The following is a 24,949-nucleotide window of genomic DNA, read 5'->3' as shown; positions in this document are numbered from 1 at the left end:
CCCAAAATAAAAATTTTTTAAATGTAAAAACAAATTCCCTTAGTCACAGGGAGTGATGGTAAGAGAACCATTTTTTCATTTTTCCTGTGGTATATAGACCTAGGCATTCTACTTTTGTGGAAATAGCACCATGTGTATATGCATATTGTATTTAAATATCCCCATTCTTGTAGGATGTCACCTCTGAGATGTTCTCTGCTGTTCTCTTAGTGTGTTACCCTGGATTGACCCAACACACAAATTCAGAGATATAGTCATATGTGTGTAAGAGAGAAGTTTATATCAAAGAAAAATTGTGCATTACGAAATCATCACAGCCCAGTCCCGATCAAGTCCTTAAGTCCAATATTACCTCATATGTTGATGTTAGTCCATAAATTCCTTTTAGACCTATGCAGCCATGCGATGACACTGAATACAGGAAGATCACAGGCCAGTGGTGGAAAGTCTTGTGGAACCAGTGGTGGTGGAAGCATCTCAGTGCTGGTGTTGGTTTCCACATGGCTCCTCCAGTTGCAGGGCTCTGCCTGCATCTGAGTAGCTCCATCGGCCTTGTCATCAGGAATGTCTCACAGGGAGATTGTGTGTCCTGCCTTCAGCAAACTATCTCCTTGGTGCATCCAAAATGAGGTCATCCATCTGAGACCTGATTATCAGGCTAAAACTCCACCCTTTCACTCTTTAAAAAATTTTTTTTACTAGGGGCTCATATAACTCTTATACCCTTCACTGTTAATAGTCTAAAGTTGACAACAGATTATGGACCTACCCCATCTTATCTTTTTTATTTAAAACAGGATTTTCTTTGATGTATCGGGCAGGTAGCTTCCAGGTAGTATAGTATACTAGAAGACCACAAAATTCCAAAGTCATAAGCTTACTGCTGCATCTCCATTGATTAAATGTGAATTTGTGAGGAATTCAAAAGTGATGGATCACATACTTTTTGATAATGTGTAAGGCCACATGGAAAGGCAAGGCAAGACAACCATATCTGAAATGTATCTATAGCACACAAAATAAACAATTGTCCTTACAGAGTCTAAGGACATCAATTTACCACTAAGTAGCCTGGCTGCTATCCTTAAGATATTCAGTCTTTACACTTAGCCACTATTTGCTACTCCATCACTCTCAGTGATCCATCATGTTTTTAAAAAATAAAGCACCAGTTGCCCCTGACTTTAGTCATTCAAGTCCATTTGCATTATTATAATCACACTATTCTTCCAATATATTTCAAACATCCAATCAAATCAACAGGCTGGTGTTGATATTTACTACCTTGCCATCCCAGTTTGCAGCAGTGAAAGTTGTACTACTGAAATGCCCTGATATTTATTAATTGTCCAGATGAATTTAGCTTCTGTGTTTTCTTGCTATGCTTAATTATTTTGTGTTGGTCCCCACTGCCCCACCCCCACCCAAGACTGGTGTGACTGATTTTAAAATCATTAATTCTGGGACAAACCTCCACACCCAAATGGCTGTGTACTTTGATGAAGGACCATAAGACCCATTTGCTAACTTGCTGACTCTCTATTCTGTATTTTTACATTGCTTAAATTTTCTATTTCTGCATTGATTTTCCCTCCCCAGAGCCACCAGATTCAAAATTTTGGTGGGTGGACTGCTGCCCATGCCCATCATGGATACCAGCAGGAAGTTCCCTAGTTGGTCCATCCCCTAGTCAGCATGTACAGTTGTGATTGGACACGGAAAGTCACTCGTCTAGCTTCTGTTTTGTTTATAAACATATAAATATGTGTATGTATATATATATATAAAGTTGATATCAACTTTACCTGTGGAGGAAGGGGTGAAGTAGGGCCCCTGACAGAAAAGAAGTTAGGTTGCTATTTATTAAAAATCAAAGCCTCAGCTGACTTTCTGAGAAGCCTCTTCAGCCTTATTCCAAGTAGGCTTGAGGAGCCTAGATTTCTGGATTTCTTGCACTGGGCTGTACTGGGGATGGGATAATGGTGCTGGGAAGGGTGCTCTCTTCAGCTATGGGCCATTTGCTGAGAAGGCTGATTGAGGACTCTGAGCTTGCAGCAATCTCAGCAGCTGAGGGAATAGTCCTTTGGGTTCTGAAAGGATTCGGTAGGTACATCTGAGCATCTACTTTTACAATCATTAGTACCAGAATATATTAATCACCCTGGATTTCAATACCACTTGTGTGAATGCTCTCTAGCATTGTGAGACAGCTTGCACTGAAAACAAGACTTTTAGTGACAGTTCCCTCGCCAGGCACTTTTTCCCCCTTGCTAAAGACTCAGCATAATGACAATTTTCTAGACTAAGGCCCTTGTCCTCCGTTCCTTACACTCTTACTTTTCTCCTTTAACCATTAGGCAGCCCGTTCTAAGACTGGACCCTACCACTGCTCTGGAAATCCTGTAAGAACTCTTGCTCCAAAGAAGCCTCTTCCCCTGGATGCTAATTCCTATAATCTGTTCTCTAATGCCACAGTATGGGAGGGTCAGAATTTTTGGTCAAGGCCATATTATTTTATGTGTTTTTGACTCTATTGTGTTGTCTCTTTTGGGGACCCTATCAATTTGTTTTTCCTTCTCTCATGTTTTTCAGTTCTTCTCCTGGGTTTATAATAATTCAGGTCTCATACAAGTAAAATAATACCTTATCACACTCGTGTCTTTCTTTAGCTTCAATTTAGTTGATTTTCTCTCTTCTTTTATTCTTTAAAAGAATAAGCTATACATACTTTGTATTCACCACTGCTTCCTTGTTCTGCAGGCATCTGACTTTCAACTACACTCACCTGCTGAAATCGTTCTTGTTAAGGTCACTAGTTTCCTCTTAATTTTCCAAACCAGTGGCTATTCTTTCAGTATTTATTTTACTGACTCTCCCCATTGTATTTGAAATCACACATCTATTCCTCCTCCGGAAAATTTTTACTTCTTTGATTTTTACAGTTCTGTAATCTCCTGGTTTTCTTCATTTTTCATGACGTACTTCTGTCTCCATTTCATCCCCCTGTGACTTAAATGTTAGTATTCTGTTATTTAAGATTCTCTTATGAATCTATATATTCTCCCTGAATATTTTTTTATTTCCTCTATAATTTCAATTAATCTTTTATATTCTACTACTCTTGGGTTTGGATCTCTAACCAAGATTTTTACTGAGTTCCAAGTTCATATACTCAGCTGTTCAAAGGATGGTCCTATTTGGGCATTGAAAGATACCTCAAAGGCAATATAAACAAATTAACTCTCTTATGATGTCAACTGGTAATGATAAGACACACAAACTTGAGTTTTTTTTTTTTTACAAACTTGAGTTCTTAAGAGTAATCCTGACCCCAATCTCTCTTGCATTGGCTGTTCTTCAATTCTCCCAGTCCTAGTAATTTTAACTCCTAAATATTTCTGGAACTAAATATTTCACAAGTCTAATCTTTTCACATTTCCACTAGATCTGTGAATACTTGTCAGATATATGGATAATTGTCAGATTATATATATAGATAAAATCATATCATTCCTCTGATTAGAACTCTATTGGCTATCACCTACAACTTAGAGTCTAAGATGAAACTTTCCGTAAGGAACTGGGTTTATTTTCCTGCCATAAACAACTAGAAAACTGACAAAATATCTGCAGTAGCAGTTTTTGGACATTGGTCAAACAGATGGCACAGTACTGAAACAAGGGAAACAAAAAAGATGAGCCTACACTCATGCCGGTTTATGCCTGGCAGCGATTTCTGCACTGCAGTGCAAGGAGAGGCTTCTTGATTAGAGCCCAGCGTTGTAGAGACAGAAATTAGTGTCTGTCTTAGGCGGAGTTCTCTAGAAAAGCAAAACTGTTGTTGTGGTTAGGTGCCATTGGTTCTGATCCAAAGAGATCTTTGGACAACAGAATAAACAATGCCAGGTCCTGCAACATTCTCACAATTGTTCTTTGCCTGAGCCCACGGTTGTGGCCACCCTATCAATCCATCTTGTTCAGGGCCTTCCTCTGGTTTTCTGTCCCTCCAATTAATCAAACGTGATTTCCTTCTCGAAGGACTGATCTCTCTTGACAACATGTCCAAAGTACGTAAGATGAAGGCTTACCATCCTTGCTGGGAGCACGCTGGCCACACTTGTTCTAAGACCAGCTGGATTGCCCTTTGAGCAGTCCAGGGCGCTTTCGATATTCTTCTCTAGCGCCACACTTCACATGCATCCATTCTTCCTCAGTCTCCCTTCAATGTCCTGCTTTCACATGCATATGATGCACTACAGAGCCATCACTTGGGTCAGGCACACCTTAGTCCTCAATGTTAGCATCTCTACTTTTCAATACTCTAAAGAGGTCTTGTACAGTAGATTCATCCAAAGTAATACATCTTTTGGTCTCTTCACTGCTGCTTTCAGGAATATTGATTGTTGATTGAAGCAAGACAAAATCTTTGAATCTTTTCTCCATTTGTTGTGATGTCACCTGTTGATCCAGTTATGAGGACTTTGGTCTTTTTTCATTGAGTTGTAATCCATACCGAAGGCTGCCATCTTCGGTCTTTATCAGCAAATAATTCAGGTCCTCTTCACTTTCAGGAAGCAAAGTTGTGTCACCTGCATATCAGAGCTTGTTAATAAACCTTCCATCCGGGTGCCACATGCTTCTTCATGTAAAAGAACTCTCTGAGGAACTGCTCAGCATAAGGTTGAATAAGTATGGTGACAGGATAAACCCCGATGCACACAAAACTATCCTAAGTCTGAATCTAGCCTCCATCTCTGTGCCTTCATTGTTACTGACCTTTGAACAGACTTAAACGCATGTTGCTAAGAAAACATTTGTATTGTGATTACATTCCAGAGATGGAAGGAAAAAACATTTCAGAGGAAGTCTAGTTGCCACTGTCTTATTGAAATCTATCATGGTAGCCGCTGTTTAGGGACTGTTTCCCTCAGGACCCAGTGCTAACAAAATACGTTCTCCAAAAGTGTGCCTTCGATTCATCTTGTGAACGCTCCATTATGAACACCATGGACATTACGCACTGTTCTAATTTTGCTGTGCAAACAGTCTAAGAAGCCCACATACACTTTATAAGCCAATTAACACAAATGTCAGGCTTCACATTCTCCTGCTTTTCATTTATTTTAATCACTGACTGTTAGTTTCTGATTACCCCATATAAATATGGTTATAAAACCCTCTTCTTTGGAGCATTCAGTTTTCCGTTTTGAGATCTAAAATGCCCGGGTTCAAGCCCATCTCAAGTCTTCAATGCATTTCTTTCTACTGTAGCAGAGTACTTTTTTTTACTCCCTGACAGGTGGTGGAAGCAGCTGGAATTTGTGGGGCAGAATAAGAAAGAGCAGGAGAGAATAATGTCAGAGATCGGCATGGGGGCCCCTTTGAGCCTTTTCCTGAGCGTAGAGGTACGGGTATGTAAGAAGAAACTAAGGTGAGGAAACTAAATGGAGCAGTTCCCAAGGCTGTGCAATGCTGAAAAGATGTGAGTTCTGATCACTTGGAGTGGGAAGTTTGACCACGTGGGTGTTGGAGGGAGATTTCAAGTGGGTCATGCCTTAGTAGTTGGGCTAAGCTAGCATTTCCAACTGGGACTCTGTGCGAGAATCAACCTCATGGGAAATTATTTCACTGACTCCTTGCATAATTTTCCCCAAACAAATATAACACTATTGCAGGTGCATTCAGTACGAGTGAATTCACTACATACAGGTATTGCCTTAGGCACTAGGGTTAACTGCTCTAACGCAGCAGGTGCAAACCGAAGCTCTTAGCCACACGTGACTCCTTTGGTATATCCATGTGGTTCTGCAGTGACATGAAAAGAAAAACCTTCAAGGATGTTATTCAGATAAAGGTGATGTTATTTGTTTGTAAAAATATATATTTATGGTTCTGATATAATTTTAAAATAGTTTTTAGGGACAGGCGTGGCTCTTCCATCTCAGAAGTTTGCCAACCCTTTCTCTAGTGGAACTGTCATTGAGAAGAGCTGGTTTAGACTCATCTTAAAACATGAAACACACATTTCAACAAAGCAGCTCACATAGTGTTCAGGACAGAAAAAAACTTATTAGAATTACAAAGCCAGAAAACTGGGGCCCACAAGGGAGAAAAAAAATCAATCAATAGAAACTGGCACAGAAATTAGATGAAATTAGAAAATGAAGATATTAAAAACATGTTTTTATTTAAAAAAAAACTACTATGAGACAAGACATTCCTCACTGACCCAAAACCCTACAGGATAACACTGGAAAGACAGTGTGGGAATTGTGCCTGATCTGATCCCACCACACCGAGGCAAAACACTAAGGGTGTGCAACAGAACAGCAAGAGGAACTAAGAAATGAAGTCCCCAGGGAATACCAAAAGTAGACTTTGGGGCCAGAGCTTGGCACCCCATCAGATTTGACTGGAAAGCACTCCTAAAGGCCAACAAGCAGTCCCTGAACTAACTACAAGCTTTTTTTTGTGTCATAATTTTGTTTTGTTTGTCATTGGCTTTTTGTTGTTGGTTGTTTGCTTTTCTTGCTTTGTTTTGCTCTGTCTTGTTTTTGTGCATGTTATTATCTCCACAGGTCTGAGTGAATAAGATAGGCTGTATGAACAATCTGGAGGAGAAAACAATTGGACTGACAGTTTTGGGGGTACATGAGAGAGGGGATATGGGGGGAAAGGAAGTGTTGTTAACAAACCCAGGGACAAGGGAACAAAAAGTGATCCAAATTGGTGGTGAGGAGGGTGTAGGAGGTGTCTGGTAGGGCGTGACCAAGGCTAATGTAACCGAGAGGAATTACTGAAACCCAAATGAAGGCTGAGCATGATAGTGGGACAAGAGGAAAGTAAAAGGAAATAGAGGAAAGAGCTAGGAGGCAAAGGGCATTTATAGAGGTCTAAATACAGGCATGTACATATGTAAATATATTTGTATATGAGGATGGGGAAATAGATTTTTGTGCATATATTTACAGGTTTAGTATTAAGGTAGCAGATAGACATTAGGGCTCCACTCAAGTACTCCCTCAATGCAAGAATACTTTGTTATGGTATTCCATGATACTCACCTTCCCGGCACAATTACTGAAGACAAAGTGGGTACATAAGCAAATGTGGTGAAGAAAACCAATGGTGCCCAGCTATCAGAAGATATAGTGTCTGAGGTATTAAAGGCTTGAAGGTAAACAAGTGGCCATCTAGTTCAGAAGCAACAATGCCCACATGGAAAAAGCACACCAGCCCTTTTGATCACAAGGTGTCAAAGGGTATGAGGTATCAGGCATCAAAGAACAAAAATTCATACCTTTGTTAATGAGGTGGAATGCGGGGTGGGGACCCAAAGCCCTTTTGTAGGCAACTGGACATCCCTTACAGAAGGGTCACAGGGAGGAGACGAACCAGTAGGGTGCAGTGTAGCAACGATGAAGCATGTAGTTCTTAAATGCTTCCTCCCCACTCCTGCCCACTATCATGATCCCAATTCTACCTTACAAATCTGGCTAGAGCAGAGGATGTACACTGGTACAGATAGGAAATGGAAACACAGGGAATCCAGGACAGATGATCCCTTCAGGACCAGTGGTGAGAGGGGAAATACTGGGAGGATGGAGGGAGGGTGGGGTGTAAAGGGGAACCAATTACAAGAATCTGCATATAACCTCCTCCCTGGGGGATGGGCAATAGAATAGTGGATCTAGGGAGACATCGGCCTATGTAAGATATGAAAAATAATAATTTATAAACTATTAAGGGTTCATGAGAGAGGGGGAAGCAGGGAGGGAGGGGGAAACTGAGGAGCTGATGCCAGGGATTTAAGTGGAGAGCAAATGTTTTGAGAATGATGGTGGCAATGAATGTACAAATGTGCTTTACACAATTGATGTATGTATGGATTGTGATAAGAGTTGTATGAGCCCCTAATAAAATTATTAACAAAAATTAATAAAGGAGGAAAGGTAAAACTGAAAAATAAAAATGATAGATATAAAGAAATTAGAATATGAAGATATAAAATCATCTATTATGAATATTGTTGCTTGTGTATAAAAGAAAACATTAACATAATAATGTGGGATATGAAAGATCAAAAATGAAAGAATTGAAAATTCTATAAATTATTAAATACAATACACAGTATACTTCCTCATTGCTATACTAAGAGGATGCTTTCTACTTACGTAGAGAGCCCTAATATAAGAAAGCCTCAGGGGTAGTTCTACATTGTCATATAGTGTCACTATGAGTTAAAATTTCTGAACTAGTTCCTGACTTTCATTTTTCTCTTTATTGTTCCTGGTTTACTCAACAGTTAATTATACATACCATGCTATTTCTTTTTTGTATTTCTTTGCTCATATTGGTGTCCTTGACTAGAATATTTCTAACCCTTAATTTTGCTCCTTCAAACTCATAGTTAAGTGTCATCTTTAGGTCACACCGAGGAAGCTTTTCCTAACACCATCCCTTCTTCCATTCACTCAGGGATCATTCTCTTTGTTGCTGCCTATATCTATTGCTGCATTAAGCCATTGATCCATAGTGGTCTGTTTTTTGAGTTTCTTTCCTATTGGAAGAAATATGTCAAACTCATTTTGTATCATTAACAATTAGTAGAAGGATTGGCATATTTGTTGAAGAATAAATAATTTTTTAAAAATAATAAATAATTAATAATTTTATTGCTCGTTGACTCTAGACTTCATATTTTCATTTATAACCCATTAGCAATAATAAACATTCCATATCCTGTCAATATTTAGCATGAAAATTAAAATATCTTGGACTTTAAAATGTTCATGGAAAAATAATTTCTTTTAATTCCATTTTCCACAAACTTTTGTTGAAGCCTCTTGTATATTATCTAGAGTTAACAAATATAAGTTTGAAATATATTTGTGGTTTATTTTGCTATATTGCTTGTGCTGGGAATATTTTTATTCTTCCTTTATGAAATCTAAGTGACTGAATTAGGAGTACAGCTGAAGAATTGTTGAATCTACAATGCAAACATCTACACACTTTAATAGATCCAAAATGCTTTTGTGACAGTTATTAAAATGAAACTTACCTTGCTTTACTTCCAGATATTCTGCATCAGGCCATCTCAGAAATACACATTTTTTTGCTAATTTCCCCCAGGAAAATTCTGTTGTAAGTGATAATGGATTAAAATGTAAATGGATTAAAAACATGTTCCATTGCCAGAAGATAAGAATTCTTCAAGTTGTGGCTAGATAAATATAGTATAACCGTGGATATTACAGTTGGGCTTTTTGACTAGATACTGAAAAATAGAGATCAGAAGAGTAACATTTAGCAAAGCCCCTTAATAAACAAAGGGTCAAGTCTATTATTTTAAAGTTCTGATTGAGTCTTAAATTGAGCAGTTAATGGAGACTAAGTGTGGTGAACATTTTAGTAGAGACTGGAAGGAAAACTATAAAGGAAACAGAAGACCTCTTTTTATTATATTTAAAATCGGTTGTCCAAAAAAGAAGATACTCTTTATAAACTTTTATTTGATTTGGGGCACTTGATTCCAGGAGGACCAAATTGCCACTTCAAGCTCATGAATACAAGGCAGGGAGGAAATGTGCTCAGCAGTCACTATAGTGAAAAGCAAGGTTTCCTACTTTACTGTACCATTCTAAATATCATATTAAGCCAGTTACTCAAAGGCAGTTTAGAGAATAAACTAATGGCCAATCTTGTCATATTATATTACATACAGAAACCATGCTGTTCTGACTCACCACATGAGAAAGAAACTTTTTGGAAAATGAGCCAACTAAAAGATTAAGAATTAAAGAGTACTTTTTACATAAGATGATGACAAAGCAGGAAATATCTACAGGCATAGCGTATTATATTTTGCCTATGTAACTGGAGAACACCATTGATGAAATGACAAAAGTGTATTATTTTTTATGGGAATGTTGAATGTAATTTATTCTTTTTGTTTACCCTGATGCATGCGAGTGTGTGTTTAAAAGATAGTTTATATTGGCTGTTCAGAGCAAATAGGCTGAGAAATGTATTGATTTACCCATTACCTATCTGATGATTGTCTTTCAGCCTATGTATTCATATATCTAATTTTTAAAGTATTTACAACACCTGAAAAAATTCTCCAATAATATGTTTCAATCACAAATCACATGGAAGATCTCTGTCTTCGTGTAGACCAGTGTAGCAGAATCTTGAGTCATCTTTAATAAGGTCATTTTTTCAATTCCCCCAAAGCTAGATACTTTCTTCCTATTATTGAATGTCTCATTGGATGCTAAGGTTAGCAAACAGGGAAAAATGAATGCTCAACACAGAGATTAATATTAATGACCCATTGCATTCAGGGTAATACATGGTAACATGGCTCCATTATTTTCATTCCCCATGTAATTCACTATAATGCAGTTTTAAAGGATAAAACCATTTAAAAATAATAGTTTATTGTGTTTTCAGGGAAGGTTTACAGAAGAGTTAGATTCCCATTCAACAATTTCTACACAAGTGCAGTGATATGGGCTGCATTCGTCACAATACATTAACATTCTCATTATTCCCGTGCTGATTATTCTGTTTCAAACAATCTTGTTTCATTGTCCTCTGATAGTCTCATCTTTGTTTTATAGATGATTGCGGCTGTTTGGTTTTATATACATAGTGAAAAAAGGGAGCCCTACCTTTACAGATGGGGAATATTCATTATTTTTGAGTCCGTTTGTCATATGGTGACCTCTGGGTCATTGCTGATGAATAGATGGTTTAAAGAGTATCTCAGGGCAATCATCGTGGAGAGTCCTTCCACAGCATGTAGCCCAGTCGATCTGTTTCATTTTTTTTTTGGTTTGTTTTCTTTTTAGAAATTTGAGGATCTGCTCCATACTTTTCCCATTCCATCAGGATCTATCTATTGCGGTCCTGAATAGAATTTTCAGTAGTGATAATCAGGCACCTCTAGTGCTTCTGGTGTCAGGGCAGATGAGGTCCTGGTTCATGTGGATTATTTGTCCTGTAAACTAGTTTATTCATTGTCTCTGATGTCCTTCTTTCTTTTTTTGTTCCAGAGGCCCGTGAGGTTTTTAGAGTCTGTCTTTTTCATTTCATACATATCCTACTTATACAGAGAACTAGATTTAAATTTGGTTTCATCACAATATACTCATTGAGTTAGAATCACTTACTAGTAGAGTCTTAAAGTATGAACACCCTCAACTCTGCATTTCCCATATCCTGTTACTTATGATCCATAGCACACTTCCTCCTCTATCAGTGTTTAATTTCAGAGGCTGTTTCCAGAAGAGATTAAGGCAATTTAAAACTTTTATTTTATTTCATAGTACCATAGTTAACATTTTTCACTACTATATCGACTATCTTTTAGTTCACCTGTGGTACAATTTGCTTGTTTCTCTTGCTTTTTAATGCATTTATCTTTGCTGTGAACAGTAGAAGAGGGCTTAAACATGACAGTTTCAAAATAAGACTGCCTGGATTTAGCTCTCCACTCAGTCACTTCCTAAAAGCAAAACAAGACTCCCTTCCACCGAGTCATTTTTGACTCACAGTAACTGGCTTGCTGCAGGACAGGGGAGACCTGCCCTGTGGTTTCTAACACGGTAAATCTTACAGTGACAGACAGCTTCGTTTTATCCAGCTGAGCAGATGTAGTTTCGAATTTATGACCCTGAGATTAGTCGCCCAGCATCTAACCCATTATGTAACCTAATTGTGGGAATAATAACTCTTCATTCTAAATCTTGATTTCTTCATCTGTAAAGTTGGAATTGAGGGGAAGCCTAATGCTTAAGAATCTATGAGGTTTTAATGAAATAATAAACGTAAAGCATTCTGACACATAGTAAGTATTCAAAAAATGCCACTCTTCCAAATTAATATAGTTGCTGTTGTTACTGTTAGTGATTGTGATTCTCAGAGTTTCTAAGATTCCTGGATTTTACTATTTGGTGGACCTCTGGTACATGTGTGATCCTGTGGGTGGTTTAAGAGAGGTTTTAACAAAACTGTCATTTGGCCTCACCATCAAGGCACTACCACTTTCCGACCCCCCCTTAATATAATGCTCCAACTGATGAGTATGATATCCTCTCACTCCTTTATATATATAAATCTTAAAAATTGTTGTCTTCCCCAAACTGAAGCACTACCCAAAGAGACCGTGTGTTCCATTTTCCAGTTATAGCACAAGGCCACTGCCATGAAGTCTATCCTCCCTCCCAGTGACATTGTACGATATCTGAGACTCTAAATTTGTACTAGAGCCTCGTCTTTCTGTGTGGACCGACTAGTGCGTTTGAACTTTGGACCCTGTGGCTGCCAGCTCAATGCGTAACCCACAATACCACAGCATAAAGCAGATTTCCAAGCCCACTGCCATTGGGTTCATTCCGGCTCACAGGCTGAACATTTCTACAGGCGCTGAAAGCCTTGTCTTTATCTCGCAGCGTGGTTGGTGTGAACTGTTACATAAGCCATGTAAATTCATTGGTTCCCCAAACACCACAATCTGTGTTAGATGAGGAGGTCATTCCCCCAAACAGATTTTTTTCAAAGCTATATATTTACATTTTTAAAAAAAACAACCTTAAAACTTTCAAAGTACTCTCTATTACATTTAATACATTTGTCAAATCTGTGATTCCCGTCTTGGAAACATTTTTTTAGATCAGTTTATTGGGGGCTCTTTTTACAATCCATTCATCAATTGTATCAGACATATTGGTACAGACATTGTCATCGTTCTTTCTTTTCTAGACATCTTCTTTCTGTGAGTCCTTGAGATCAGGTCCTCCCCACCCTCCCCCCGCACCTGCGGCCCTTTGATAGATTATAGCTTGTTATTATTTTCAATCTCACACCAACTGCTGTCTCCCTTCCCCTCTGGTTTCTGTTGTTCTCCCCCCTGGAGGGGTGTGGTGATGTGTCATTCATTGCGATCTGTACCTCCTTCCTCCCTACCTCAACCCCCCTCCCCCTATGCTTTTGGCCTCACTATTCCCATTCCTGGTCTTGGGTCCATGAGTCGTGGGTTGTATATCTTGCGTATGCCTATGTACATGTTGCGGTCCAGCCCAGAGTGGGAAGCAGCACTGACGCCATGACAATAGGGGGTGAGGAGACCTCAAGTAAAATACGTCAAAGGTACATGACACAATCAATCGATCAGTGCGTCCTGCACCCTGATTGGCCCTGTGACCCCTCTGTGGGAAGATGTTCTCTGTTGTCTACAGATGGGCTTTAAGTCTCCGCCCCAACCCCCATCATTCTCACCAACACATTTTTGTTTGGGAAACATTTTTCAAACTCGTCTGCATGGATGGCTGATGTCACTTCCCTCGTTTTTTTCTTCACTCACTTCTGCTATGTCACTATCCTTTCATGTCCCTCTTCATTTGGGGAAACAAAAAGTGGCGTAGAGTGAGTTCAGCTGAGTCAAGTGAATCAGGAAAGAGGCATGCTGACTTTTTCCCAAAACTGGCACACCGAGACGGCTTCATGAGCAGGTGCATTTTTGTGGTGGCAAAACCAGCCCCCGTGTGCCACAACCAGACCTTCTTATGCTGCACATAGTTGTGCCATCTTTCAGAATCTCTAAATGGAAAGCTTGATTAACAGTCTGACCTGGTGGAACAAACTTCAATGCCCTAGGAGTTGACATTTTTGTCTTCCCACAGCACTGTCCTTGTAAGCTGTATCCACATCACAACAGTTTCTGTGGCATTTTTACTGAGCAGGAAACAACATTTCACAGCCACATGCCATTCTCTTAAATTGGCCATCACAAAAAATGAGGTTTGAGCAAAGCTGCTTTTATGAAAAAATTCACTGTGACTAGAGAAAACCATCCCAGGCGATGCCACTGGGTGCACTAACTCAGCAAGTACTTGATGCTCTCCCAGTGGGAAAATGCACACTACAAAAGATCCACCCAGTAGAGCTTTTTACGGATTTTTTTTGGGGGATACCCCCTCATATGAAATAATTTCCCCCAAACTATTTTATAGCAAAAATATTTCATCTGGACAATAATATTATAAGATTATGTGATTTTGTAGAAATATGAGGTTCTTCCTGAAATTAAGTTGTAAACATGGAATCTAGACAGAAGATTTTGTTCATACTATATAATTTATTTTTTATCTTTAACCATTGTCATTTTTTTCCAGAATTTTAAAGGTACAATGTGCTTCATTACTTTGAAGGTTTTATACATGCATATACGTATAGCCAATTTAGAAGAAAATTTAAAAATATATCATTTTAATATTTGCAATGTAAAGGATAATGAAAGTGTTCTTTGTGTATATGTACATGTATGTATATTTTCAATAATAAATTAAAAAATTTAGACATGTAGTTATTCAGAATTTTTAGCTTGCAACAGTTTTACAAGCAATATTTTCCTCTCCCATTACTTTATTTTATTTATTTTTAATTTAAGGAGTACATTTATTAAATATTTAAAAATATAAATCATTTTATTGGGGCTCATACAACTCTTCTCACAATCCGTACATACATCAATTGAGTAAAGCAACCTTATATATTCGTTGCCCTCGTCATTCTCAAAATTTGCCTTCCACTTGGGTTCCTGGAATCAGCTCATTTTCCTTTTTTTCCCCTCCCCCCCTCCCTGCTCCCACCTCCCCCATGAACCCTTAATAGTTTATAAATTATTATTTTATCTTATCTTACATCTCCCTTTATTTTATATGGAGAAAGAAGGACTGGGCATTCTACTCCTGTAAACAGTTACAGTCTAGCAAACCCACAGAAGGTTGCCACGAGTCAACATTAACTCGATGTCAGTGAGTTTGGTTTTTATTTTTAATTAATTTTTGTGTTGTTGAGAATGTACCCAACAGAATACACTTTATTACAATAATTCCTCTCTCTATATACCACTTAATGACACTGACTAAATTCTTCCAGTTGTCACCATTCTCATCCTTTTCTGAAATTTTCCTCCCCCAGAACCATAAATTCATTGCCTATGGTTCTTATGCATCCTTTCAAGTTGTTTCAGTTTGATCCCATGTAGCTAGTTCTTACAAGAGTATCATGCTCGACAGATTCTTTTTGTTCAGTAGTTGTTGGGTGTTAAGAGGTGTTGCATCAGAAGATGATCGGACTTGAGATTTAAAGATAATCTCAGGAGAACAATTTCAGGGGGTTCATCCAGCCTTCGTGGCTCCAGGAAGCCTGGGACTGTTTACTGCGAGTTTTGATAGTCAAAATTTTAAAGAAATTTTATGTTTAATCTAAGTTGTCAAAAGGTGAGTGGGTTGGAAAGGGGGAACCGATTACAAGGATCTACATGTGACCTCCTCCCTGGGGGACGGACAACAGAAAAGGGGGTGAAGGGAGATGCCAGATAGGGCAAGATATGACAAAATAATAATCTATAAATTATCAAGGGCTCCTGAGGGAGTGGGGAGCAGGGAGGGAGGGGAAAAAAGAGGACCTGATGCAAAGGGCTTAAGTGGAGAGCAAATGCCTTGAAAATGATTAGGGCAAAGAATGTACAGATGCGCTTTATACAATTGATGTATGTATATGTATGGATTGTGATAAGAGTTGTATGAGCCCCTAATAAAATGTTTTAAAAAAGTGTCAGAATCAATTTATCCCCAATAGACGTTTATCCCTTTTAATGTCTGTGAGATCCTTGCTGATGCGGGTAATTTGTGTTCTCTCTCTCATTGTCCATGACACTCTAGCTTGCTGTTTAATGTAATTATATTGACATTTTCTGGATTCCAGGTACCAATTAATTTGTTTTCCTTTTGTCACTTCCTTTTGCTCATCTTTCTTTTCTATCATTAAATGTTTTATTTATTTTTCTGTTCTTGGAAATATACACAGCAATACATGTACCACTTTGGATTTCTGCATGTACCGCCTAGGGACATTGATTGCACTTTCTGAGTTGTGAAACCATTCTTACCCCCCTTTTCTTTGTTGTTCTCCATTTACATAATTCACTGCACACTAAGGTTCTACTGTTGTCACTTTAATTCCATATAGTTTTTGAAATTGTATTATGCACAAGGAAGACTTTTTTATGTTTTACTAGTGAAGCCAAACTGTTGTTTGGTGTTAAGATTTCAGAGGATAATTTTGACTTAAGCATTAAAGATAGCTTGGGGCAATCAATTCTCTCTTTCTTTTTCTCATACTGCAATACCAGGTTGATGCTTGGAGTGGATGTAGCAAGCTCCTAGTCCATCTCCCTGCTCCAAAAATCCATTTAATATGTAGTCCTCAGATAGAGGACATATCAGATATTAAACTGATAAGAACAGATACTGCACTTGATCTTAGCCAAAAGGCCGAGAAGCGATGGGACAATCATTTCAAGGGTTCCTCTAACATTCATGGCTCCAGAAAATTTGGAATCCATGAGAATTTGAAATTCTGTTTCTAATTTCCCCCCTGAGGATCAGAATTGTTCTATGGAATCTTTGATCAAATATTCAGAAATGATCATCTGGAACCATCTAGTTCTCTTGTCAAAAGAGGAAGCTGTTCCTAAAGGGAAATATCAATACTTCTATATACTATTTTTATTCCTGATGTCCCTTCTTTTCCTATGGTTCCAGGTGAATTGAGAACAATTGTTGTGCTTTGGATAGTCACTTGCAAGCTTTTAGGATCCCAGATACTGTGCATTGATCTAGGAATTACTAGTCTCTATTTTGAAAATTAATTTATATTTTAAAATCACATTTTAAAATTCATTAATGAGTACTTTAGCCATGTTTTTCTGCACTACTTTTCAAATACTGATGATATATATCATCAGTATTTATATATTTTACTTATCTCATCAGTATATATATATATATGTATATATATATATGTTTAACTTATCACATAACAATTTCATGGTTTTTTTCCCCACCATGTCAAAGATTCCTCTCGATATGACTGACATCTTTCTCTTGCACAGACTCACAATATATCTATGCTTACCTTGCTTACTGGTTAAAACTGCCCTGAGCCTCCTATCTGCTTTGGGATTTTGCTGAGATTAGTCCTGAGTAGAACGATATTCGGTTTGCTGAAGACGTGTTCTGAGTCTGCCACTTCTTACTTGAGGAACTCTACACTGGTAAGTCACATTTTAAACCTTAATAATCTTATGATTAAGGAAAACCATATGGATTAAGATATTGATTAATTCATTTGAGGAGACACTATTTCAATTTTCTTAATCGGTGTTTCTACAGTTCTTTACTAACAATGTCTGTCAATAAATGATTATGAACACATTATATTTGTCGTGATTATAAACATCAGCGTCTGCAGTTTGAAAGTTTTAGAATTGCCTATTAACATTTACTTGTTTTGATTGTTTAGAATGCTGCTTTTTTCAGAGTCTACTAATGAGGCACTTAATGACAACAAAGTTATAACATAATTTCTTATAAAAATAGAAAAATGCATCTACTCACTAACAATATAAAAAGGAATAAGTTACATGTGGAATGCTAATTTTAAATCAGATTCTTAATTGAAATGAACATGTTCACAGTTTCTTTGAGATATATCTGAAGAATGTGCTACATGCATTTTTCCCCTCACTTTTTAGAGCACTCTGTTACAATTTAGAATTGGACCAAGGTGTGGATATACCAAAACCCTAGTCGAGGCAGGTTTGATGACAAATAAGAAGCCTGATGAAAATGGTTTTTTGAAATTAATGTGCTTGAAGACATTCAATCATCTAGCTGAATTGATAAATGTATCAGCAATCATATAACAAAGAAATGATTTGTGTTCCTGTCCAGAATCGTAACCTTTCCCTTCCCTAATAAATGCCATAATAATGAAAAAAGCATTGGCTTGCAGTTTTATTTTGTGCAGAATAAAATAAAGAATAGCGGCAGTTTGGTGAGTAAAGTGTTGGTGGCTTGAAACCATCAGCTGCCTTGCAGCGGAAAGGTAAGGCTGTCAGTTCCCATAAACATTTCTATCCTCAGAAACTCTGTGGAGGAATTCTACTTGGTTCTCTAAGGTTGCTCCCAGGTAGAATTGACTCACTACAGTGAATTTGCTTTGCATGGTTGATAACCTCTCACCTTATTGTTGTGTTTGTTAAGTGCCATCTGGTCAGTTTCTGAAACATAGTGCCTTGTGTCCGACAGAATGAAATTCCACTGATCCTGCACCATCCTCACAATTGGGAGGATGCCTGAGCCTATTGTTGCAGCCCCTGTGTCAGTCCATCTCAGCCCTTTCTTTGTTCACTGCCCTCTATTTTACCAAGCATAGTGTTCTTCTTCAGGGACTGGTCTCTCCTGCCAACATGCCCAAAGCATGTCAGAAGATGTCTTGCCATCCTTGCCTTTAAGAAGCACTCTGGCTTTACTTTTTCCTTCTGAGACACACCAGTTTTTACCTTTAGCAGTCCACGATACTTTCAATAATCTCAAGCACCATAATATTAATGCATCGATTCTTTGGTCTTCCCTATTCAATGTCCAACTTTAATATGCATAGGAGGCAATTGAAAGTACCATGGGTTGGGTCAGGTGAACCTTAGTCCTCAAAGTAGCATGTTCGATTTTCAATATGTTAAAGAGGTCTCATGCAGCAGATGTCACTTAATGCAACTTGTCTTTTTAGCTCTTGAATGGTGCTTCCATGTGCACTGATTGTTGGTCCAAGCGAGACAAAATCCTTGACAACTTCAATCTTTCCTCCATTTATCGTCATGTTATCTAGTGGTCTAATAGTGGTCTTCTTCTCATTACGTCATAGTCTATACTGAAGGCTGAAATCCTTGATCTCCGTCAGCAAGTGCTTCAAGTCTTCCTCACTTTCAGCATCAAGGCTGTGTCATCTGCATATCACAGCTGTTAATAAACCTTCCTCAAATACTTATGCCACATTCTTCTTCACACAATCTAGCTGCTCTGATTATTTGGTCAGCATATAGATTAAATCGTTATGGTGAGAGGAGGCAACCCTGTTGCATAGCTTTCCTGATTTGAAGTCATGCAGTATGCCCTTGTTCTGTGTACACAACTGCCCCTTGATCCATGTGCAAGTTCTGCATAAGCACAAAGTAGTATTCTAGAGTTCTTTTCAGGAATTCCCATAGTTTGTTATGATCCACACAGCCAAATGTCTTAGCATAGTCAATAAAACACAAATTAACATCAATCTGGTATTCTCTGCTTCGAGCTAAGATCCATGTGGCATCAACAATAATATGTCTTGTTTTACGTCCTCTTCTGGGTCTCCCTGTACACGTATTGTTGCAACTATTGTTGAATGATCTTCAGCATGGAATCAGCACGTTTCACTTGCATGTGTTATCGATGATATTGTTCTATAGTCTGAGCACCCTCTTGGGTCACCTTTCATTGGAATGAGCATACATATGGATCTCTTCTAGTCGTTTGGCCACGTAGCTGTCTTCCACATTTCCTGGCACAGATGAAGAAGCACTTTCAATGCTTCCTTAGGATGTGGAAACATTTAAAATGGAATAGCATCAATTTCAGGAGCCTTGTTTTTGCTAATACTTTCCGTGAAGCTTGACCTTCTTCCATCAGCACCATTGGTTCTTGCTCATATGCTCCCTCCTGAAATGGTGTCATGTCAGTTTGTCCTTTTTGGTACAGTGATGCTGTGTATGCTTTCAATCCTTTTTTGATGGTTCCATAATCACTTAATTTTTTGCCCAAAGAATCTTTCAAGATTACACCTTGAAGCTTGAATTATTTCTTTAGTTTTTGCTGTTTAAGATGTGCTGATTTTGTCCTTTCTTGTTGGATATCTGATTATGTCTCTGCACATTTCATTATAATATTTTACTTTGTATCTTCCAGCGGCCCTTTGAGATTTGCTGCTCAGCTTTTGGCTTCTTCATATCTTCCACTTGTTGGCGCTACTCTGCAATTAAGAGAAAGTTTCAGAATTGCTTCTGACATCAAGCTTGATCTTTTCTTTTTCCTGATTCTTTAACGACTGCTTGCTTTCTTTAGAAATGGTGGTCCTGATGTCCTACCATGGCTGACCAGGTCTTCTATCATTAGTGTTTAATGCATCCAATCTGTTCTTGAGATGTTCTTAAAATTCACATGAGATAGAATCAGGTTGTATTTTGTCTCTGGTGGACTTGTTTAAATTTTCTTCAGCTTTAACCTGAATTTACATATGAGCAATTGATGGTCTGTTCCATCCTGACCTGGGCTTAGCTGCTGGCCTTGGGCTTCTCCATCAGCTCTTTCCACAGATGTCCGCTTGATTTCTGTGTATTCTTTATAGAGAGGCTCATGTGTAGAGTTGCCTTTTGTGCCATTAAAGAAAATATTTGCTATGCCATTGGTCTTTCAAATTATATCATGTGATCTCCAGCTTAATTTCTACCACCATATTTCCCAGCTACTGTTCCTTCTTCTTTGTTTCCAACTTCTGCATTCCAAATGCCAATAATTATCAATGCATCTTGATTGCCTTTTTGACTATTTACAACTGAAATCATTGATATAATTTTTAATCTTTCTCATTCACTTTATAGGTTGATGTATGAATTTGAATAATAGTTGTAGTGATTAGATTGCCTTAATAATCCATAATCATTTGCAGACAACATGGTACTTATAGGCTGATTTTTCAATGTCCTTTCTGAAAATGATTTTGTTATTCCACCTGATCGTGTTATTCCTGGCATAGTAAGTCATACATTTTTTAAAATTTAAAATGGCCTATAACAGTTCCTTTCATTTCTGACAACTTCTAATTTTCCTAGACTCAGACTTCACACATTCGAAGTTAAGATCATTAGCAGGGTTTTACAGGTCTTTGAGCCCTGCCTCAAGAGCAAAGAAGATGTGAAGCTTTAATCCATTCATGTCCGCATGGCGGACTCCAGTCAGAGAAAGCAGCAACTCTCAAGTCACCTTTCAGGTGTCCTCTGAATCAAGGGGACATCCTCAGGAAAAATCTCAGACGATGTTCTGCTTGCATTCATTAGGCCTTCAGTATCTGACAATGTTTTGAAACTATGCATAAGGTTTTCAATGGCGATTTCCTCTGAAGTCGACAGTGAATTCCTTCTCCATTAGTCTGGAAGCGCCACTGAAACCTGCTTACTTTAAAATTTACATATAAATATGGGTTTTGCCTCACTTACCATGGGATTCCATTCTAAAACCTCTTACAAATTGCTTATGAGAACTAAGTATTTATTTATAATCACAATAAACTGTTTTAATCACACACAGCTGAATCAAATGATCTGATCAACATCTTCCCCCACCTTCTCTTACCCAGGCACACCAGGACAGAAGGAAACATACTCTCGGGTCCCCCCCCCTCCCATGTTTGTGGAAGTTACAAAGACTAGACCTTGAGGAGCCATATCGAGCCATCCCTGTACCACGCTCAGCATTTCTCATCAAAGGAAAGAGGTCGGTGCTGTGCTGAGCCACTTCCAGCCTCGCGTACGTCAGACTGCTGGTTAGTTTTCAGTAGCTGATACTTTAGAAGTAGATCGATGGACCTTTCTGAAGAGGTGCTTCCGGGTGGACTAGAACAACCAGTCTTTCCATTAGCGGCCAAGCGTGTTTATCTTGTGGCACTCAAGGATCCAATTTCACATAGAATTAATAATTAATGGAAGTCATCTTTATTTGGGTAAGCTAGATTAAGGTTGGTAAAATAATTCTGTAAACACCTACATGGTAAATAATTTGAAATTTATTGGCCATATGTTCTCTGCTGTAACAACTCAACTCGATGTTACTGTAAAAACAGCTACTCAGCTACTAGCAATATACAAACAATTAGACCTGGTTATGTACCTATAAAATGCTATTTAAAAAAGAGTTTGCAGCTGGATCTCAACTATGTGCCACAATTTGCCACTACCACAGCTATAATATCAGATCCCACATTTCTGCCTCTCCTCTAATAGAAATCACGATGAATATTTCATTGGTCCCATTTGATTGCTTTCTTAAAGAATAAATCTATATGACAAACAATTTATGATACATCTATATGAAAAACAATTTATTGCTTATTCCTTTAGTTTGGAACTCTATAAAATTGAATGATACTCCTACTAAGAAGTATAACTTCTTATACATAATACACTTATTATGAAAACATGATGAATTATAAAAACATTTTAGGGAGCATTCTTGTCATTGACATGCTGCAAATTTATGAGTGCAATTGCTTCCTTACACCATTGCATTCAGTTTTTCTTTGCTCTTCTCTTCAGCTTAATTCCAAACTGTTAAAACAGATTAAATTTTTGAAAAATATATATTGGAGAGAACAATAATTGTAATTTAATGGAATTGACTCTTTAGCATAAACTTAAGTTCATCTCAAAATTCAATTGTACAAAAAAATTCATTTATAATTCGCTGGTCATGCAACGTTATGTGTTGTTTCTTCTCCTACTTCCATTTTAACCCAGTCATCAACGAGCTCTTCTTGAACCACCTAAGTTCAGTATAAAGATTGATGTTCTGAAGCATCCATTTGCTGAGTGATAGGCTACTGCAGAAACTTGAGAGGATTACAAGTGAGCTTCTAGCTTACTAAGACCCACGCACTCCTAAAATACAATACAATGCAAGAAAGGGAATCTCTTTTGTCCCTAGACATTATTTCGCGTTTCTTCCTCACTCTAAGTCTCTGTACCCTCAAACAGTGACTTGGTTTCATACCTCATAGCATTCCTGGGTAGCAGCTGAGGGCATGGAAGTTGGTTTGGGGGAAACTGAGTGCTTAGTCACAATTTAATACAAAAATATGAAACCACCACTGCAGAAGATGAACACAAAATCATGAAACCATCCATGCATCTATTATCAAAATATACAATATAATTCCATTTTCAATGCCTATCTGCAAGAGACAATGCTATCAATGAGCAAATGTTAAGCATTAAAAAAGAGAAAACCTATAAATCAGATGTAATTGATGTGGAAAACAGAAGACCACAATGGAGTGCTAACATTCCCTGAATGACAACTTTAAATAACTTCTCTCAATTGGTCTGCTGCCACAGGGTTAATAACAGCTCCATAACTATGGATGGGTAATTTTACAGCCTTTCCACATTCTGTCTGCTGCATTTAATGGGATTTCTGTTTTAGGGCTCTGATCTCCTGGCTGTGAATAAGTAATGTGAATGCATAAATAGATTTTTACAGAAGAATAAAATAGCATGTGGCAAATTGGAAGATTCATTGGGGAAGGGTGGGTCATGCAGATTGTTAATGTTTCTAAAAACAGTTATCATGCAGCTAATTCACTTTTTGACTTACTAGCTGCTCAATGTGTAATCATTTCTCAAGGTTTGTTTTCTGAAACACCAGCCTTGAAAGAGGAAAACTAAATAATTTATCTTCCCAAGTTTAGCTCAGAAATGTTTTGGGGAGAAGTCAGAGAAAAAGATTTTTCTGATGATCTTTAAGAAATATCAACTCTCTCCCCCCCCCCCCGCCCTTACCCCCCACCTTATTTCTTTTTAGTAAGCGTGGAATCAATATACTGCTCTCTGTAGTGTGCCTTTTGGATACGTACTCTCTGGCCATAACAGGCTCCTTTTCATTAACTGAATGGTATTTGACATTAGATAGAAATTCTATAGTTTTAGAATTCTGGTGCCTTGGCAGAGAAAACAGTAAACAGTTATCTTTATCACTAATGGACTGGTATGTGGGTGAGTTTTGACAATACCAGTCATAGCCAACATGTACTGAGTAATTTGCTATGCTTCAAGTAGTTCAGTTTGCTCTCACTTTAGTAGGATGCCAAGGCTAATCAAGTTACTCCCATTTCACAGGTGAGGAAACTGAGACTAGAGGAAGTAAACCATCTTGTTTAAGGTCATAAATCTAATAAGAGGGAAAAGTGAGACTAATACTCTTTTCCCTGACTATTCAAGGCAACAGTACTTCTGAGAGGTAAACAGAGGGGAGGGAGACATGGCAATGGGATGAAGGGAAGAAAGGAGAGCCGGAGGATATTACAAGATGGATCTTGGCCTCTTCATAGTTTTAAAGATATTCTAAGTACTAAAGGGAGCAGTTGTTACAGCAACTTACTAGTAATCACCAGGGCTCCTTTGTGTTTCCGGTATTGGAGCTTTAATGATGCTAATGGGAACAAAGTAGAAATAGAGAAGTTATTATAGCTGCATTGCTGTACTGACACAGAGACTTTTAATATCTCCATCTTTTAATCATTACTTCCCAAAGAATATTTGAAAGGTTAAGAAAACATTGAGCTAAAAGACAGTTTGATTTTTAAAGGCAAGCCTGAATAAATAATTGAGTTAAACTTTGTTCTTGAAGATGAAAATGAAATATTAAATCATAGTTCTTCATTTACACTGAAAGATCACAGGCTTTAATTTTGTCAAGCACTTGAACTAAGTGTAAACGCTTTTCCTGTTATACAGTAAAAGTGTACTGTTAATCTTAGTACCCACAATGCCCTTATTTGTACAAATTAGAAATATCAGGTCAGCATCTGTCACTGTCAATGTATATTTCTCCCTGTAATGAACTAATGGACAAGTCACGATCCCCACTGGATTTAATAGTGTAACTCCAAATATTTGTGTAGAGTGGAAAGTATTTTCTGCATTGTATTTACTATAGTTTTGGGTTTTGTGGGTTAGGTTGTGGGCTGCTGATTCACAGCAGTTCAGCAGTTCAAATCTACCAGCTGCTCTGAAGGAAAAAGATGAGGTGGTGTATTTCACAAATATTTAGTGTTGGCTACCCTACATTGAGTTGCTGCATGTGACGTTAGGGAGTGAGTGGAGCATCTTTTATGTTAACTTTATTTTGTCTGTACTTTATCACACATAGTTCCGATGCATATTTTTGAACCTTTGATTCCTTGAGATACATACATACACACACATCCAAGGGTCAGTCCAAGTATG

General features: G+C 37.9%; 1 non-coding gene across 1 annotated transcript; it reads right to left on the bottom strand.

The window, feature by feature from the left end:
* Positions 1–16,167: 16,167 nt before the first annotated feature.
* Positions 16,168–16,361, bottom strand: LOC142449409 (U2 spliceosomal RNA). The gene has a single exon (XR_012784598.1). It is a non-coding gene; the product is annotated as a U2 spliceosomal RNA (small nuclear RNA).
* Between the last annotated feature and the right edge of the window lie 8,588 nt (positions 16,362–24,949).

This window comes from Tenrec ecaudatus, chromosome 5 (assembly GCF_050624435.1).
Source record: "Tenrec ecaudatus isolate mTenEca1 chromosome 5, mTenEca1.hap1, whole genome shotgun sequence".
NCBI lineage: Eukaryota > Metazoa > Chordata > Mammalia > Afrosoricida > Tenrecidae > Tenrec > Tenrec ecaudatus.
The sequence above is the reverse complement of the archived record's forward strand: the minus strand, read 5'-3'. Positions and strand labels throughout refer to the sequence as shown.